The 18103-nt window shown below is 42.0% G+C and overlaps 1 protein-coding gene across 4 annotated transcripts in view; it reads left to right on the top strand.

Annotated features, from left to right (window-relative positions):
- The window catches only part of ATP2B2 (ATPase plasma membrane Ca2+ transporting 2), a 407196-nt gene that overhangs the window by 118824 nt on the left and 270269 nt on the right, over positions 1-18103 (top strand). The gene's annotated exons all lie outside the window — the stretch shown is intronic.

The raw sequence follows: 18103 nt of genomic DNA on the forward strand, positions 1-18103 counted from the left end.
ACTCCTGTGTAAGAATCACTCATGCAATTCCATGCCTGCCCTGTCAAAGGCAAACCTTGGAAACATTCTCACCCTGATTCTGGTGACCTCTTTTCTCTTAGGGAAGACAGAAATGGAAGCTTTTCCCTTGAAGAACTATACACACAATAATTTTTTTAAATCCCTGCATTCTCTCAGCTAGCTTTGGAAATTGGAACTAAAGAGAAATCACAGAATGGTTTGGGTTGGAAGGACCTTAAAGATCATCTCATTCTACATGCTACCATGGGCAGGGACACCTTCCACTGTCCCAGGCTGCTCCAAGTTCCAATGTCCAGCCTGGCCTTGGGCACTGCCAGGATCCAGGGGCAGCCACAGCTGCTCTGGGCACCTGTGCCAGGGCCTGCCCATCCTTACGGGGGAGAAATCTAAAAAAAATCTAAAATCAGTATTGTGCAAATGCTGTTCCTTCTGCCCCAACCTGCTGAGGGTTTGGGCAAGATTCACGTTCCTCAGTGAATGTTAGCACTGGAGCAAACCAGCCCTTTCCCTACTCAACTTAATTGATAAATCACTGGCAGGAAAATGAAATAATCACTCCCAAATTCCTTGCTTTAGGTTCCAATCTGAATTTAAAGTTTTGTGTAGATAATGTGGTGTTAATGCTTCTGGTGCCATGGTCTCCAAAAAGTGTATGCATTTTTATGTATTTCCCTCTCCCACAAACATGCATGTGTTTGTGCATGCATGTTTGCCACACAAAAGGCAAACACACACACACAAACACATGCAAATGTAAGTGGAATGTGTGCTGGCATCTAGAAAATGATGACAAATGATGCTAAGAATTGTTAGCACTTTGTCCTTTCCAGCACTCTAGGTAAGCTTGCTGAATTAGTAGAAGATCTTTCTCCCCTTGAGTATTAAGGTATCACAATCTAAAGGGGCTTAGTTCAGCTTAATTTGTTGTGGGGATGGTGTTTGAGCTTTTTTTCCTTTTTAATACCACTAGTGATGAATGTTGTCACAATTCCATAGTGGTGGAGAGGAAGAAAACGTTAAGTGACTTAAGACCAGTGACATTTTTACTGTATCATCACAATTTCAGGAAATCTGTAGGTCTCAATGGCAAATTATAAACTCCCATCTGCCTCAGAGAGTTATTTTAGTGTACATCCCAGCATTTCACTGCACAATATTTCAATGTGAATCCAGGATTTGCCCTGCTGCTGGATCATTGCAGAGGGTTTTGCCATCTCTGAGTTAGGGAAATCCTGACTGCTTGGTGAAGAAATTAATCCAGATAGGAATTCAGGATTAAGGATGAGCTGAAAAGTTCTAAGTCTTACAGAAAAAATGTATTTCCAATTTATAGAGTATGAGGAAGCTTTTTGATCATATAACTCCTTATGTTAGACTTCTGAAGGAGCTTTTTTTCTCCTACTGCTCTCATGTGAGCACTGATGGGTGATTTAGGAAAAGGAGCAAGGATATCAGAAGAGGCTGGAGGAGCTGGGCTGGGCATTCAGAACATGGGCAGCACCAGGCAAAGTCTGTGATCCTTTGTCTTCAACACTTCCCCCTTCTCTGGTTTCTGAAGAGAAGGACAGTTGCTGATTTTTTAAAAATTTTTTTTAAAAGAATCTCCTGCTGAGATAATTTTTTCCCTCCCCTTGGTGCTAGGCATAAACTATGCCTCTTTCTATCTTCAGCTTCCCATCTGTTAGCAGAAAGTGATGAGTCTGAGGAAAACTGCTCAGGAAAGTAGGGTAGCTTCCCCCACGAGGAGGTGCTGGGAAGGCTTGACAGGTTCATTGTGGCCATTTGCCTTCTTTGTCCTCATTGCTAATAAACCAGCAAACAGCTCAGTTTTAACTCCTGCAAAGTGTTTGTCTTTTAATTCCCTTTTCCTGGGCTTAAAATAAATTGACTTTGTTGGGTTTTCTGTTGCATATGTATGATTTCTTGCTGAGTTTCCAAAGAGGAAAGAGTCTCATGAAGAGAAGTGTTGAGAAGGTGATTCATCCCCAAAACCCAGATTCCTTCTCCTGACTCGGAGTGGGGGTAGGAGAGGGGAAAATGCAAACCTGAGGAGCTGAAGTGACCGAGGAGGGGCTGCCAAGATTTGGCAGCAGCTCCCCTTGGAAACATTCAGACCAAATCTCTTGGTGTGTCTCTGCATTCATCCCTTTTTTTCTCCCCCCACAGTTCAATATTTCCTGAGTCCTTGGGCCAGGGTCAGTGTTTGGCAGGTAGGGACAGAGAACAGGGAGCTCCTGCCAGCAGGGAGAGCGGATGACCAGGCTGAGGGGAAAGCAAGCCCTAAGAAAAAAGGCTGATATCCCTATATCCCTGCTGAATACCAAGGAGCTGCTGGGGAATGAGATCTCCTGAGATGTCACTAACTTGGGGAAGGAAGCTCCATTTTCATCTTGCATACAGTTAGACGGCAGAGAAGCCAGCGAGGCTTCATTAGCTCAGCCACTCACAGAGGGGGTTCCCTGGTTTCTGCCCCTCTCTGTTGTGCAACCATTCTCCATCCGTGGTCCCTTCTCAGCGCCTTCTCATCACTGGCGCTCCTGTCTGCCTGAACTTTTAACTTAGCTTGCTTTAATTTCTTTGGCCTCTTGCTGCTGTGGCAGCAGAGTGCAGAGCTGTGAGCCCTCAGCAGCAAGAACCATGCAAGGTCTGGATCTTCCCTAATAATCAGGAAATCTTGACAATATTGGAAATCAGAATTTTACTTCTTTTTTGCATTGAAAGCTTGGACTTTGTCTTGTGTTCTCCTATATTTTTTCTTATTCCAGATCTTCTGTTATCTTATCCATGGGTTCTGGAGTACACATTGGCCTTTAATTGCAAAAGCTTGTTTTTTGTACAAATTTGGATTCCTTTAATAATCCTAATAATTCTTTTGTCTATCAGGAAGCAACTTTTCTTCTTCTGTAGTTTCCCCTTCATGTTTTCTGTTAATAATGAGAAAAGGAAGCCTTGTTATTTTTAATTTTTTAACACAAATATCTTATAATTCTTTTGACAAACCCGATTTGATTTTGTTTTGTATTTGAAATTATTTAACCCCAAGACATGGCTTAATTAAAAAAAAAAAAACACCAAAAAAGCCCTCAGGCTTTTGTTTATGGATTAATTATTTTTAATTCATTAAAGAAACAGAAAGCCATGTTTTTATACTCACGTTTCTGACACACTGGCAGCAGCCATGAATTATCCGTGTTTGGTGTGTGCTTTCCTTGTTCTTGTACATAGACCATTATTTTCCCAGTGATGGGATGACATCGCCTGAATTTCTCTCATATCCATTAAACAAACACCCAGTTTCCTACTTATTGGTATCTTTTGGCATCCAAAAAAATTTTTCCAAATTGCATCACATCATGGAGTTTGGAGGTTTGCTCATGTGGGAGAGATATCTGTTGCTTGACAAGTTGTTTGTCTTCATGTTCCATCCCCAATCTCCTGATGTTTGCTTTCCATATTCTGGTTTATTGTTTTGTCATGGTGCTTTGAACATGGAAACAGTTGCCTGAAATATTTCAGAGTTTTCTATTTGACCTTTTTAGGGAATATAATCCTTCCTGGTATCTGATCTTGCTTGAATTTTAATTCTGTTCAGCAGTTCACTCACAACTGTTCAGACATTGCAAGGATTTTAAAGACGCTTTAGACATTTTGTAAAGACCTCTCTCTTGATTAACTTTCATGTACATTTAGCACTTGTAAAATACATCAGGTTTAGGGGGGTTTTGCAGTAGGGACCCCACACTGTGACAAGTAATGGAGTTCAGCTACATCAGATGCTGATACCTGGTGTTCAGAATAAGAAATACAGGGATTTTTTGAAGTGGTAATCAGTGCTTATTTGGACCTAAATACCCCCAGTTTCCAGTATTGGGTTCCTAAGGACTCCTGAAGTCCACGAGTGCTTGAATTCCTAAATGAAAACGTGATTGAGCTTCTCCTGGCTGCATTTACAGGAATATCCTCCAGCTCAGTTTCGCCTCTGCACTAATCCTCTGGTCCTTGTTATCTGCTTTGATAATTTAAAACTCTGATGTGCTGGGTTTTTCAGCTCTGTAAACGCTGTTCCTGCTCACCAGGACACCTCTTAGCAGGACATCAGCTGCTCTGGCAGGAGCTACCCGAGGCTTTACCCTTTTTTAATGCCAGGCTGTGTCTGGGCTCCAGCAGGTTTGTGAGAAGAACCCTGGCACCATTTTCACTCTCCAGCAGGTTTGTGAGAAGAACCCTGGCACCATTTCCACTCAGGGCCCTGAGTACAGCCCTGGGGAAAGGCCTTGGGTTGGGTTGGGTGCTCTGGAGACAAATCCCTGGCTCTGCCCTGGGCTCCACCTGCACTGGCACACAGCTCACACCTTGCTGTCAGCCACAAACCTGCTTCACACCACTTCTGCACTTGCTTCACTTGTTTTTTTCTTTGTGGTTTATTTCTCATCTTATGCCCAGTGCTGGAGAGTACAAAAGATTTGGTTTTATCAGGCATCAGGACTTAAGACTTAATCCAGTTTCAGGTCTTTAAATATATTTCGATATTTTGTTTAAAACAGTCTTCTGGAAATGGAATATCCACCTACCATACAGGCTTGGGGTCATATGAGGTTCCTACTGGCTTTTGTTGTGTTTTTCATAATTTTGCTGCAACTTTGTCACCTATGTCCCAAAGCCAACTCACAGCAACCCTGCATTCCACTTACATAAACATCATTTTTATATTTAATGAAATTTGACTTCCTGCCCAGAAATAAATCTTTGATGCACTCTGACCTGCCTGCATTTCTATTACCTGTGTCTGTAAAATCATTGTTTAATAGTAGGAAATAAAAAAGAAAATCCTTGTTGAGAATATTTGCTCAGTGAGCAGGGAAATCACTTTTGACAGCTAGAATATGCATTGGACCTTGAGGCAAGCAAACGAACAAACAAAAAAAAAAGATGAATCTATACAGAAGAGCTTTTCCTTTTTTCCCAGTTCTCTAAGGGAGGTTGATGGGGGAAAGTGCAGATGAAAAATACAATTAGATGGCAAGATGCTTTATGTGGCCTAAAGCACATGTAAGATTTACTCATAAGAAATAGTCAATTTAATTATGTTTATGGAAAGCCAGGCATGGGAGAGATAATGAATCCATACAGTGGCCAAAAGAAATTTCTGTCTAATCCCGAGTGGTAATTGGTTTCCTTTTCCTAAATGGTTACTATTTTATTTTGTAACTTTCTCTTCTTCACAAGCTCCAGCATTAGGCAGCCTGCGGGCTCCAAATCCCATTTTCAGTGCTTGTTTTTGTCCCTTTGTTCCTTCCCTTCCTCCTGTCCCCTTGTGCTCAGCTCAGTCCTGGCCAGGTAGTCTGGCCAAAATAGCTGCAGCCATCTGGAGCAGCCACTGGGAACCTCTCTGTGACTTCCTCTCCTTGCAAATGTCAGCTTCAATCTCCTCTCCTTTGCTCACTGCTCCTTAATTTTCTTTTCATTTTGCCATTCATTATTCAGCAAGGTGACTGTGCTGTTTGGTTGTGGGCATGTAGAGTGTGCATGAAAAATGCTGTGCAGGAGAGAGCTCTGCTTGCACCCTTATCCTGATCCACATCAGGCTCTGCTTGCCACTGATATGTCATCTCTGCTGTGAGAACCATCATGATCCACTGCAATTATATTCAGATTCAGTATGAGAGCAGAGCTGTCTGAATTTTCTTTTAAAAGATGCAAAGAAAATAAAATTCAGACAAGCCATTATTTTTCAATTAAGATAATTTTTTTCGTAGCATTCGCAATGCATTTTTTGTGTTTTCAGATGTTTGGTAAGTTGCTTTATTTACTGATAAACAAACCAAGCCTTGCTTTCTTTCCATGATGGTTATTCCTGCCACTCTCAATTAGATGGGAATGTTTTGTCAATTTTGTTCTGGTTTTAAATAAGCTATTCTTCTATTTGTACAATTGTTTTAAATCATTCTCTAGAACCTTGATAAGGGAAAATTAGGAGCTCAAAAAAAAAAAAAATCCTTGCATTAAGTGAATTTAACAGTGATTTTAAGACAATCTTGTGAATAAAATGGTGAATGTCTCAGGTTGTTCTCCAGGTCAGTGTTGGGGTTAGGACAGAGCATGAGGACTCCAGTGTTTGGTTACTTTAATGCTCTAGAGAGCAAAGTGATTTTTATTACTAGACTTGTTTTCCTGAGTATTTGCATGGTCTTTAAGTTGAAAATTATTAATGCATCCTATGTACTTTAAAAATTCCCATTTTGTTGAAAATTGAGGAGGAATGTGATTGCCTCCTCGTCTTCCTTCGAGGTCTTTGTCCTGACCTTTTGAGTTCTCTGCATTTCGCAGCACTCACACAATCCATCCAATGCCTCAGACTGTAGCTGGAGCTGTCATTTTCCAAGAGGAATTTTCAGGGTGTGATGCACATCCATCATTTACAAAGGGTTATTTCCATTACAGCTTTCACTCTTATTTGAAATCTGTCTTCTCTGGGTCCAAACTTTGAGAGCAGGATGGTGTTAGGGACAATAAATGGTGATGAGAGAGGGTTTCTCCTCAACAGAATTTTCCTTCTTAGGGCAAATCTTGGCATTGAGATGTTCCTGCTCAGGAGGGGAGTTTATAGAATCAATACATAGAATATTTAGAATGCTAGAATGGGGCAGGGACACCTTCCACTGTCCCAGGGTGCTCCCAGCCCTGTCTAACCTGGCCTTGGACATTTCAGGGATCCAGGGGCAGCCACAGCTCTCTGGGCACCCTGAGCCAGGGCCTGCCTACCCTCACAGGGAAAAATTTCAATTTAATTTCAGTTTTCTCTGCTTCCCAAATGGCTGCTTGGTGTCTGGGTACCTTCACCAGAGGAGAATTTCTTCATGACCTTCCTGCCTTTCCTTCCCAGCTATAAAACCTTTGCAGAGAAACGTAGGCCTGACACTTCCAGCCAAACCTTCCTCTGTAAAAAACATGGGATTGCTTCAAGAATTGCTTCAAGAGCAAATCCTGGAGCTGCTGTTGGAGCTGCCTGTGAGGGACTCAATAACCCTCTGATGTGTGACTGATGCAGACATCTTCTATGAAAAATCTTTTCTTTAGGATTTAGAGCTGGCTCTCTCTCTCTGTCCGAGCCACAGACCTTTGTTTTCATTCTTTCCTTTCTGTTCTTAGCTTAGCTAGCCTTCTGAGATGAAACTTTTCCTTCTATTCTTTTTTAGTATAGTTTTAGTGTAATGTATATCATAAAATAATAAATCAAGCCTTCTGAACATGGAGTCAGCACTCTCGTCTCTTCCCTCACCTGAAAACCCCTGTGACCGCCGTCACACTCCCCCTGCTCTCCAGCCACGCTGGGCTGATAACCACAGGAATTCCTGTGCCCAGACAGAGCTGCAGCTTCTTCCCAGCAGGCTGCAAGGGACAGGGCAAACCCACAGCCTGGTTCTCACTGGTTTTGCTGTGCCAAGCTGGATATTCCATGTGCCATGGGATAAATTAACCATGATGGTCTGGGGACCTTCCTGTCTGCTCCCTGCAGGTAGACCACAGCTCTGTGTCCTGCCTGGGGGAGCTGACACACCTCCCACTGCTGCTCTCAGGGTGCCTTTTTGTACCTTGCATGTACCTTTTAAATGTCTTTTCCTCCTGGAACAAGGTCAGGAGGGTTATTTTTTCCGTATGCCCCATTATTAGATTTCTTCACCTCATTTACAGCAAACCCTTGAGGAGTTAAGCAGATAAGGAAATACTGCAGGATATGGAAGATTTTTTTTTTTTTTTAAATTTTAGGTGCTAATTTTAAAGGAACAGACATTTGGGCAGGTATTATAACTTGTACAGAGACTCTTTCAAGTACAAGAAATCTGGAACTGCCACTGTTTCAGAGGCAAATAAAATCTGGGTTTTTTTCCTAAGCCAGGTTGAATTAATTGGAAAGAAATGAACCCATTATTTCTGACTGATTCAGATGGGCTTAGGAAGGAGATTTTGAAGGTTGGTAATTCTGAGAGAGGAATAGGATGGCATTTTGCATGAAATATCTAAATGATTATCAGTGATTGCAATATCCAAGTCAGGCTGATGAGCTCTGTGCAAGGCCATCATTTAGCAATCTGCAGCAGCTCACTGAGCAGTTGGTGCTTTATTGGTGGCTTTGGGTAATTGTGTGAGGGAAAGAAGGGTTGGAGAGCACACAGAAATGGCTGCAAAGAGGGAGGAGACAATGAAAACTGCCTTGGTCTCAAGGAAGCTTTGCAGAGAACCTTTTAAACCCATCTATCACAGTTATTCACACACTGCTGGTGCTGCAGTGTCCAGGATGTGCTGCTTTAGACACCCACGGTGGCAAAGGCTGGAAAAGCACCACAACCAGGGTGACTCTGGGCTGGCTCTCTGAAAATGGGTGAGCTCTCAGCTCTCTGGGAGGATGCTGCTGCTCAGAGCTGGGAGAGTGCCCTGCTTTGCCAGGGAAATGGTGTCAAACCCTTCCTGCAATCTGTGGTATTTTCTGGGACCCCAGGATGAAGGAGGAATTGATGAATCTGACTCCATGTCTTTAGAAGGCTAATTTATTATTATATTATATTATATCATAATTTATTATTTTATGCTATTATATTAAAAGAATGCTATACTAAAACGATGTTAAAGAATAGAGAAAGGATACAGACAGAAGGCTACAAAGAATAATGATGAAAACTCTTGACTCCTTCCAGAGTCCTGACACAGCTGGCTGTGATTGGTCATTAAGTCAAAACAATTCACATGAAACCAATCAAACAATGACCAGTTGGATAAACAATCTCCAAACCACATTCCAGAGAAACAAAACACAGGAGAAGCAAAATGAGATAATTATTTTTCCTTTTTTTCTGAGGTTTCTCGGCTTCCCAGGAGAATAATCCTGGGCAAGGGGATTTTTCAGAATATGTGACAGTGACAACAATCCACAGTGCAAATCAACTCATGTGGGGCTCCCTCCTCCAAGTGGCCTTTTCAGTTCACTTGACTGGAGTTGGAGGGAGATGAGTTTTAAACTCTGTGCCTGCTTCTTCTTACATATATGGAGAGTCTGTCCTCCTTCTTTAGCTGCTCTGGATGCTATTGAGGGATTTATCTTATCTATTTTTATTCTTATGTATTTGCTAGATAAGAAGCAACAAGCGCTGCATCTGATATTTTCAAATCAGAGAGCAAAGAGTAAATATTTAATGTGATAAACAAGTATAAATACTGAATATAATGGGTTTGGATTTTTCCTTATGATGTTTTGGCTGCAGTTACTCAGATGCCCTCCTGCAAGGCTTCAATATGGATGGTGCTGCAGGATGGTGCTGCTCCTTCCCAGCATAATAATCCATATTTAATGTGTCACTGTTGAAATGATAATGTACACATATAGCTGCTGACAAATGTACCCCTTTTGTTTCCCAGAGTAACAAGTTGTCACACTGGTTTCATATTTATCCTCTCAGTCTCTGAAAATAATGAAAAATACTCTTGCAATCTCATTTACCCCTGGTAGAAGACAATTCTGAGAGCACCTGTCTTTCTCCCATCCCTGAACACCTGCTGGGAGGGTTTGTGCATCAGCTTTTCCTCCTGGCGAGTTTTCTCTCTTTGACTTTTTCTCAGCATCCCCAAAGAGAGTGTCACTCTGCCCTGAGCAGCGTGGGTGTGCCATTGTGCTTCCTCCAATCCACAGCCCCAAGAACATTTCTGCCACCCAGCCACTGCCTCATTTTCCCACCTGCTCTCCCCTTAATTGCCATAAAGTGCAGAATTACACTACTACAAGGCTGGGTTAGCCCCTCAGGGCAGGGCTTTAAACACCAGCATGTACACATAGTTCTGGGCTTTACCTGTCCAAGCAGGGAGGTGCCTTTAAAACCCCTGAGCTTCCCTGGCTTGGGAGGACATGAAAGCTCATCCAGTGCCATGCCATCCATGGGCAGAGACAACTTCCACCATCCCAGGTGGCTCCAAGCCCCATCCAACCTGGCCTTGGACACTTCCAGGGATCATGGAGCAGCCTCAACCTGTGCCAAGGGCTCCCCACCCAACCAGCCCTGCTGTGGGAGTTTTGTTCCTCCATCAGAAGTAACTCCAAACTTTCCCAGGATGGGGACACTCATACCTGTGTTGGTCTCTCCTTTGGTGCATGAGAAGTGTTAAACTCACAGAGTTTAAGTGGTTCCCCTGGGTGAGTCTCTCCTGTTAATGCTCACACACAGAAATTCCTGCATTATTACGTTTTTAGCATTATCACGTATCGGTTCCGCTTCGGTCCTGCCGAGCCTGAAAGCTAATCCAGATCCCAAAAGCAAGTCAATGCCAATAAAAAAAAAATTGACATTTACAACAGAATCTTCTATACAAATTGTTTATTTCATCCAAGCATGGAGCTGGATTAAAAACTGCTTAAAAATCCTGTTGCAGCTGGCTACTCAAATAATGCTTTGGTAAGGCTGACAAGGACTTGGGTGCTCAAACAATGCCTGGGGACAGGTGGCCCCTGCTGCTTGATGGGCTTCTTAAAATCACTTAAAACTGAAAGTTTGCAGAAAGAATTTAAGATTAACTGCACTGACGGCAACTAATGGAACTGTCTTAAACATCTTTGTGTGAGGTAGAGGCCGAATCCCAATCTCCCTCCTCCTTCCTTGGGCTTTTGGCATCAGAGCTCAGAAACAATGCTTTGTTTCTTTTGTCTTGATCATTTTTCTCTCAAATAGTTTTCCTCCAGGACTTTACTTCCATTATTTCCATATCCATTCGAAATTTATGCCTTCCAGCTGAAATTTTTACGGTGCCTAAATCAAAATGGCCCCATTATAAACTTATAGCCAGTTTGGTAATGTAACAACTTAATATTGTTATATAAACATGTTTCCTGCAAGAAAATTTGTTTTGAGTGAAACCATATGCACATGTTAATGGGAAATATTTTTCACACTTCTGCTTTTTTGCCATTCTTTGTATTTGTCTAAATACTTATTAATAGCATCCTTCTGAAACTTCTCTGATGAGACCATACAGCAGATTTTTTTGAAGCTGTAACTGGAGTACAATTTTAAATGTCTTGGATGTGATTCCAAACAGAGCTGTACAAGAGTAAAATAACATGCAGTCCTTGATTGATTATATAGCTGTAATTATACTTAGGGACTGATATTATATAAACCACTGGAGCAAAGCTCCCTCCATAGATAAACCATCATTTGCTGGTTTATGTGTAAATCAATCCATAAGGGCTTCTCACTGTGGAGCTTCTGCTGGGGAGCTTGATGGAGTGATTTTTATTTGAGTTCACATTGTGCTCTTTGGAGAGGTTGCAGCTCTCATTTGGACTCCTTCCCACCTTTTTCCTACGGTGAAGCAGTTGCAATACTTTAGGGGAGGTTGAAGTTGTGAATTTTGACAGGTTTGAGGTAACCTCCATTACTTTCCAACACGACACTGCATTTTGTTTATCCTGTAAATCATGTCTCCGAGGAAGATCTGCTTGGCAAGCAATGCTTCCTGGAGCTTGGTGTCTCACACCTTGGTTTCCTGGGAAATTTAGTGCAGATGATTGTTTAGCTGTCAGCATTGGCTGTCCACTTGATTTTAAAAATATTGCTTCACCCTTGAGAGGTTTCTGACCAACCTACAGGCAGTGGATTGTGGGTTAGGGGTGGTTGGGGTCGAGAGGGACCTTAAGATCATCTCACTCCACTATCCACCATCCCAGGGTGCTCCAAACCCCATCCAGCCTGGCCTTGGGCACTGCCAGGGATCCAGGGGCAGCCACAGCTGCTCTGGGCACCTGTGCCAGGGCCTGCCCACCCTCACAGCCAGTAATTCCTTCCCAATATCCAATTTACCTTTGCCTCTGTTGGTTTGCAGCCCTTCCCTCTTGTTCCCCGTTCCTCTTCAACTCTCCTGGGCCCCTTTAGTCCCTGGAAGTGGCTCTGAGCTCTCCCTGGAGCCTTCTCCAGGCTGTCTCCATAGAAGAGGTGACAAATATTTGACTGGTTTTTGCTCTGTGTGGTTGTGTGAAAATGAGAGGGATGTTGTCCCATGTCAGGCCATGTTTCGTGTCACATTTTATCCCAGCCTCACTTCTGAGGGGAGGCGATCAGCTCAGAGCTCCCCTATTTGAGCAGTAAATGTAGTAAATTTGTTTTTTCAGGTGTTTATTGTATTGTGGGGACTTGTGTTGAAATTCATCTCCTGCCTTAATGTCCACCCGCAGCTGGAAAGGCCTTTTCACTCTTCTCCATGGCTGCCTCTCCTCACTTCACAGGAAGAACTTTGCCCTTCCCTTGGCTCTGCTGCTTTTCCCTTTTCCATGTCAAATTCCCTGGAGAATGTGCAATGTTCTTCCCTCTCTGCAGGGAGAAATGAGCTCTGGTTCCCCAGATATTTTCACAGATTTTTCTGAAAAGCAAAGGCCTTCTGTATTATCTCATAGTGCCTTAGTTTTCATGTGACTCCCTTTGTGGGTGACAGTTTGAAAAGCCTACAAATATCTATTGGATTTTAATAGAAGCAAATATATGGATTTTCCCTCATCACATGTAGCAGGTTTTGAGCCATGACTTCCGTTTACCAGAAAGAAAAAGTTTTCTCCTTTTTTTATGAATAAAATATATTTATCTAAATATATATTATAGAATACATTATTTATTATATATATATATTATATAATTTAAAATAAATATATTGTATAATATATTTATTATAAATATTCTAAATATTTATTATAAATATATTAAAATATACTATACAATATATTATTTATTATCTAAATATGTATTATATAATATATAAATACGAATAAATAAAATATCAAAACATATAGAATGATAGAGAAAATATGTATTTATAGACATAACATTTATATATTTGTATTTATTCCTATCTGTTTTAAATAATGATTATATTATCACTAGGTGCAATGATTTCTTTTTATTTTCCTGGTATAGGTGCTGGGATTGCTCATCTGTATGAGCAATATATAGAATATATTACTATATAATATAGTATATAATACTTCTATATCTGCTATAACTTAAAAGAAAAGAAAATAATGACCCTCCCACCTCTCTCTGCTGCTCCAGTTGTCTGCACTGAATAAATATCCCCTGTCACCTGTTCAGTGGCAGCTGCTGCCTCTGTACAGCAGCTTCTTCTGTACCAAGTTTGCTCCTTGCATTTTACACGCAAACTGATTTTCATAAAGTCATTACTGAAACCCTAAATGTGGCCTCAGGCTGTAAAACATCCTGAGTTTTGCTGGGTTTAATCTTTTGGATTTTATACTTTTGATACCTAACAGGTTTATTTTTCCCAAGTCCTCCTCCTCCTCCTGTATTTCTTTTTAATCCTGCTTTTCCATGCAACACTCCTTTGCATTTTTTCCCTCAAGTTTCTGCCCAGATGGAGAGTTTTATATGTTCTCAGCAGTCAGGTTTTGTTGTGCAGGGTTTTTAGCAGCAAGGTCAGTCCACAGGAAGTTCTGTTATTCCTAATGAAGGATAGGTGGCACTCTTGTTATTTTTGTTTGGCTCCTGAAATAAATCAGGTGTATGTACTCTCTCAGATTTCTTTTTATAGAGTAAGTGCTTTAGAGAGTGATCTTGAACATGAAGAGGATTTGATTTTATTATTTTTTTTAAATGTGAACACGTACTTCAGTTGCCTGAGTCCGTGGCTGGATCACAGTACTCTCTAGGAAGAGAAAGTGTTATTTTCACGAAGACCTTAAGGAAGAATGCTCACCTATATGGCACTGCTGCATTTTACTTATAAAATTTTGGATTGTTTTTTCTATTTTCTTACTATTTATTAAGGCAATGAAGAAAGCCAGCAAAGCCTTTAATGTAATTTAAACTCCAGTTAATAATACCTTTATACTTTGTATTTTCTTGTTAGTTTGGGATTTGAAGCAGAGGCTTAAGTTGGCATGGTAATCCTGGCAGTGCACGTTAACAAGTCCCAAACAGTGCAGAGAGCCTTTATTCCTTAAAGCAGGGGAGTAAATCTGCCTTGCCCTAATTCTATCAATTCATTGTAAAATTGGAGAACTTTGTGAGTTTGTTTTCTCTCAGACTACGGAAATGTGAAGCACAGCACAGCCCATGATGGTGAGGTTTGATGTGTGTGGGGTGTTCTGGAGTTTACAGGAAGTTTGGGATTCTGGGATATTTTCCCTCCTCAAGTTCTGTGGAGGGGTTCCAACCTTGATGCTCTCTTGCTGCAAATCAGCTCCATGTCCTTGCTCCCCTATCCTTGGCCTCCTCTGGATGAGGCCAAATGCTCTGCTGACCTCAGCCCTGCTCCTCTGGATCCTCCTGTCAGTCCATGGATTCTGCTCCTGCTCTCCCCAGAAAGAGAAGATCTCTTGCCCCAAGACTGAAAGGATGAGAAAATTTTCCATCCTGCCTCTGTCCAAGAGTGTGAATCTCTCCCATGTGAACATCCAAATACTCAGGATTTTGTGTTCTGGCCATGGGAACATCTCTGTGATGGGCTCATGGCCTTCTCCATGGCCTTCTCCATGGCCTTCTCCCTGGCCTTCTCCGTGGCCTTCTCCATGGCCTTCTCCGTGGCCTTCTCCATGGCCTTCTCCGTGGCCTTCTCTGTGGCCTTCTCCATGGCCTTCTCCATGGCCCCAGACTTTTCACAGAATCACAGAATTTCTAGGTTGGAAGAGACCTTTGAGGTCATCGAGTCCAACCCATGTTCTAACACCTCAACTAGATCATGGCACCAAGTGCCACATCCAGTCTTTTTCTTTTCCAGGGAATTTCCCATCTGAAGCCCTCAAAGCAAAGCCCATTCCCAAGCTCTGAATCTCCTGTAAAGCTGCTTTGGTCGTGTGGTTTATATAGAAAGTTAAATAGGAAATGTGGAAGGAAAAGGAGATGTTGATTCCAGAAAAAACCCCCAAAACACTTGTGTAGATTTCATTGGACATTTCACAGGAGGTGCTACTCTCTAAGCATGGCATAATGTGCTTTGTGGCTTTTAATATTTTTTTTTCCAAGCTTAAATTTTAGTAAACTACAGTTTAGATTTCTGGACTTTATGCTGGGGTTCTATGAACTTAGATGAAAGCGAATCTCTCTTGAAAGAATTTCCAATCTAATTTAGATTTTAGGTATCTTCACATTAAAATATTTAGTTAGTATATACTCACTAGGGAAAGAGTGCTTGATTTTAATTTTCATGATGATTGGATTATGGAACTAAAAGTTGATTGAAGAAGTTATTTTGCTTTATTGGTTGAGGGAACATAACTCGGCAGTTTATTTTGCAGTTTATATTTTTGGTGCCATCTCACGTAACACAGGCTTGTGTATTACTCATCCTTCCCTTCTCCTGCAAAGCCTTTTGGATTTTTTATTTCTCTTTTTAATTTCAATACCCTGGAGTGTTTGAATTGAAGAGTCTCAAATAAAAATCTATTTTGGGGCAGGAAGTTTTCTTGATGTTTTGGATAACATTTACTTCTACTTTCTAATGCCAAATCATCTTTCAGGCTGATGCCATTAAGGCAGAGAATTTTGTGGTTTGTATAATAATACAAGTCCCAAATGGTGGCAGTTATTGAAGTTAACACTTTTTGCCCAACTGTGGGAGTACCAGCATCTTTGAAAGATTCCAATTTTGGTTCTTATTTATGCTTGACATTTAATGTGCTTGACATTCTGATTATTTTACACCTACCTAATTTCTTCTAGCTCCAGGGATAATGACAATATTTTAAGCATCTGTGAAGTGTAGCTGTGTGTTATGGAGCAGGTGCAAGGCTACAAATGGAAGGAAAAAGTCCCTAAACTATTTCTGGAATCATTGTTTCTTTTGTGTTGCATATCTCAGGGTCAGGTAGAGTTTCTCACCAGCTTGGTGTGGTTACCAGTATTAGCTTTACTAATATTTCATATCCTGTTATTTAGCCATATGCCTATCTGTGTGTGTATAGATATAAATAAATCAAATAATGTGGACTGTGTGCTCACATGGTGTCCTTTGTGATATAGGGGCAAGGAATTAGAGAGAGAGTTTCCCAAGTTGTTACTGGAGATTTATATTTTCCCTAAATTTTGAATTAAAATAACATATTATAAATTTCATGAGCTCATGTGTCCGTGGCACACCTTTAGTGTAGAACTTAGAACTGTGTCTTGGTTTATAGATAATTGGGATATAACCAGATAAATGAAAATATATGGCAAAAAAATTACCCAAATGAATGTAAGTACACTCTGTGTAAAGTCCTTCCTCTCCCTTTGCTAAGTAATTTTATTCATCTTTTTGAGTTATATTCCCATTTATTATGTGGTTCCCTGCAGTCATGTCAGGTTTTAGGCTCTTTTGAAAAGGTTAAATTGGTTATCAGGGAAAGAGGAGGAAAAGAGTGGGAAACCCAAGTTCTTCACAGGAGTGCAGCTGGTGGCCACAAATTCCTTTTTCATGTACTGGGAATCTCCTGTTGCATTTGGCTGTTGACTACATGAGGAGTGACAGAGAAACCTTAAAATAGTTTATTTTACAGACCATGTGGGTACATGTTAAATACCTGCCCAAAACCATCACCATGGCCCAGCCAGGGGTCCTTGGAGCAGCCCTGACTGAATGGGTTTTAGGAACAATTTAAAAAATTCCTTTATTTTGCAATCTTGCCACCTGGTGGTATAGCCTGATAATAAATATTAGGTTAGAAACCTGTTCCAAAAGTCATCTTTTCTTTGGTGGACAGGGTGTTGAGACTGGGATTTCAGACTGGGTCCTACACAGGGTCCTGTTTGTAACAGGCAGGTTCAGGGTGTTCCTCCTCCACTGTGTGGGGCAGTGCAAGGCTGTGCATCCCTTGGCATTCAATAGCACAGAGGCTGCCTTGTCTTGGATGGGACCTTAAAGCTCATCCCATTCCATCCCTGCCATGGCAGGGACATTTTCCACCATCCCAGGTGCTCCCAGCCCTGTCCAGCCTGGCCTTGGGCACTGCCAGGGATGCAGGGGCAGCCACAGCTGCTCTGTGCACCCTGTGCCAGGGCCTGCCCACCCTCACTGGGAAGGATTTTTTCCCTAATGTCCCATCTAACCATAACGTCTGACAATGTAAAGCTATTCCCTATGTTCTGTCACTTGTAAATCATCTATCTCCATCTTTCCTGCAGCCCCTCCAGGCCCTGCAAGGCCACAATTCCATCACCCCAAAGCTTCTCCTGTGCAGGTGAACAATGCCAGCTGTACCAGCCTTTCCTCCTAGCAGAGCTGCTCCATCCTCTGCCCATCCTGGGGCCTCCTCTGGTGCCTCCAGGTCCCTCCTGTGCTGGCCCAGGCTGGGGCAGCTCTGCAGAATCCCCCCTGCCCTGCTCAGCCCAGGGCAGGGGATTTGGGGTCCCAGACATGGCTGGGGCATGTCCAGCCTCTCAGAAGCACTCTCACCTCTGAGTGCTTCTCCCCTGGGCTGCTCCATCTTTCCATGCCCCAAATTCAGCTCCCTGATTTCCACAGCCATGAGGGGAGAGGAAGCCTGGGGATGTTTTGTGGTCCTGGAACTCTTGTGCATTAACATTCACAATACATTTGAAATGTGGTTTATAAGGGAATGGTGTCCATGTCCTGCAAGTCCCAGGTAAATTGCACAAACTGAACTGAGCTAAATTAGAGTGAGAATATTTAAAGGATGTTGCTATGCCTCAAACAAATGCCATCAATATGGAACTGAAATGTGTTTGGATAGTTGGAATGTTCATTTGGGCACGAGGTGGAGGCTGAATAAAGCCCATGACGTGCCAAACCTGGCAGAGCTGACACAGTGGCAGGACCATGGGGGAAGTCACTCCTTTATGCTAATCCAAGCTGAAGCAGATGTGATCCTACTGGTGTCTGCAGGGAAATCCTCATTTATAATGAAAGATGTTTTCACATGGTGTTCAAAGGGCCTTAAACAATCCAGTTTTTGCAAGCTGAACCCACACATGATTTACTGAGGGGTGTGATGAATTGGTCATTAGCTGGAGCTCACAAGGCAGAAGTGGATGTTTGCTCTCCCAGGAGCGTCCCCTCCAGCTCTGCCAGATGCTGTGGTTGACACCAGAGGAACCCA

The sequence above is a fragment of the Melospiza georgiana genome, chromosome 11, assembly GCF_028018845.1.
Source record: "Melospiza georgiana isolate bMelGeo1 chromosome 11, bMelGeo1.pri, whole genome shotgun sequence".
Classification (NCBI taxonomy): domain Eukaryota; kingdom Metazoa; phylum Chordata; class Aves; order Passeriformes; family Passerellidae; genus Melospiza; species Melospiza georgiana.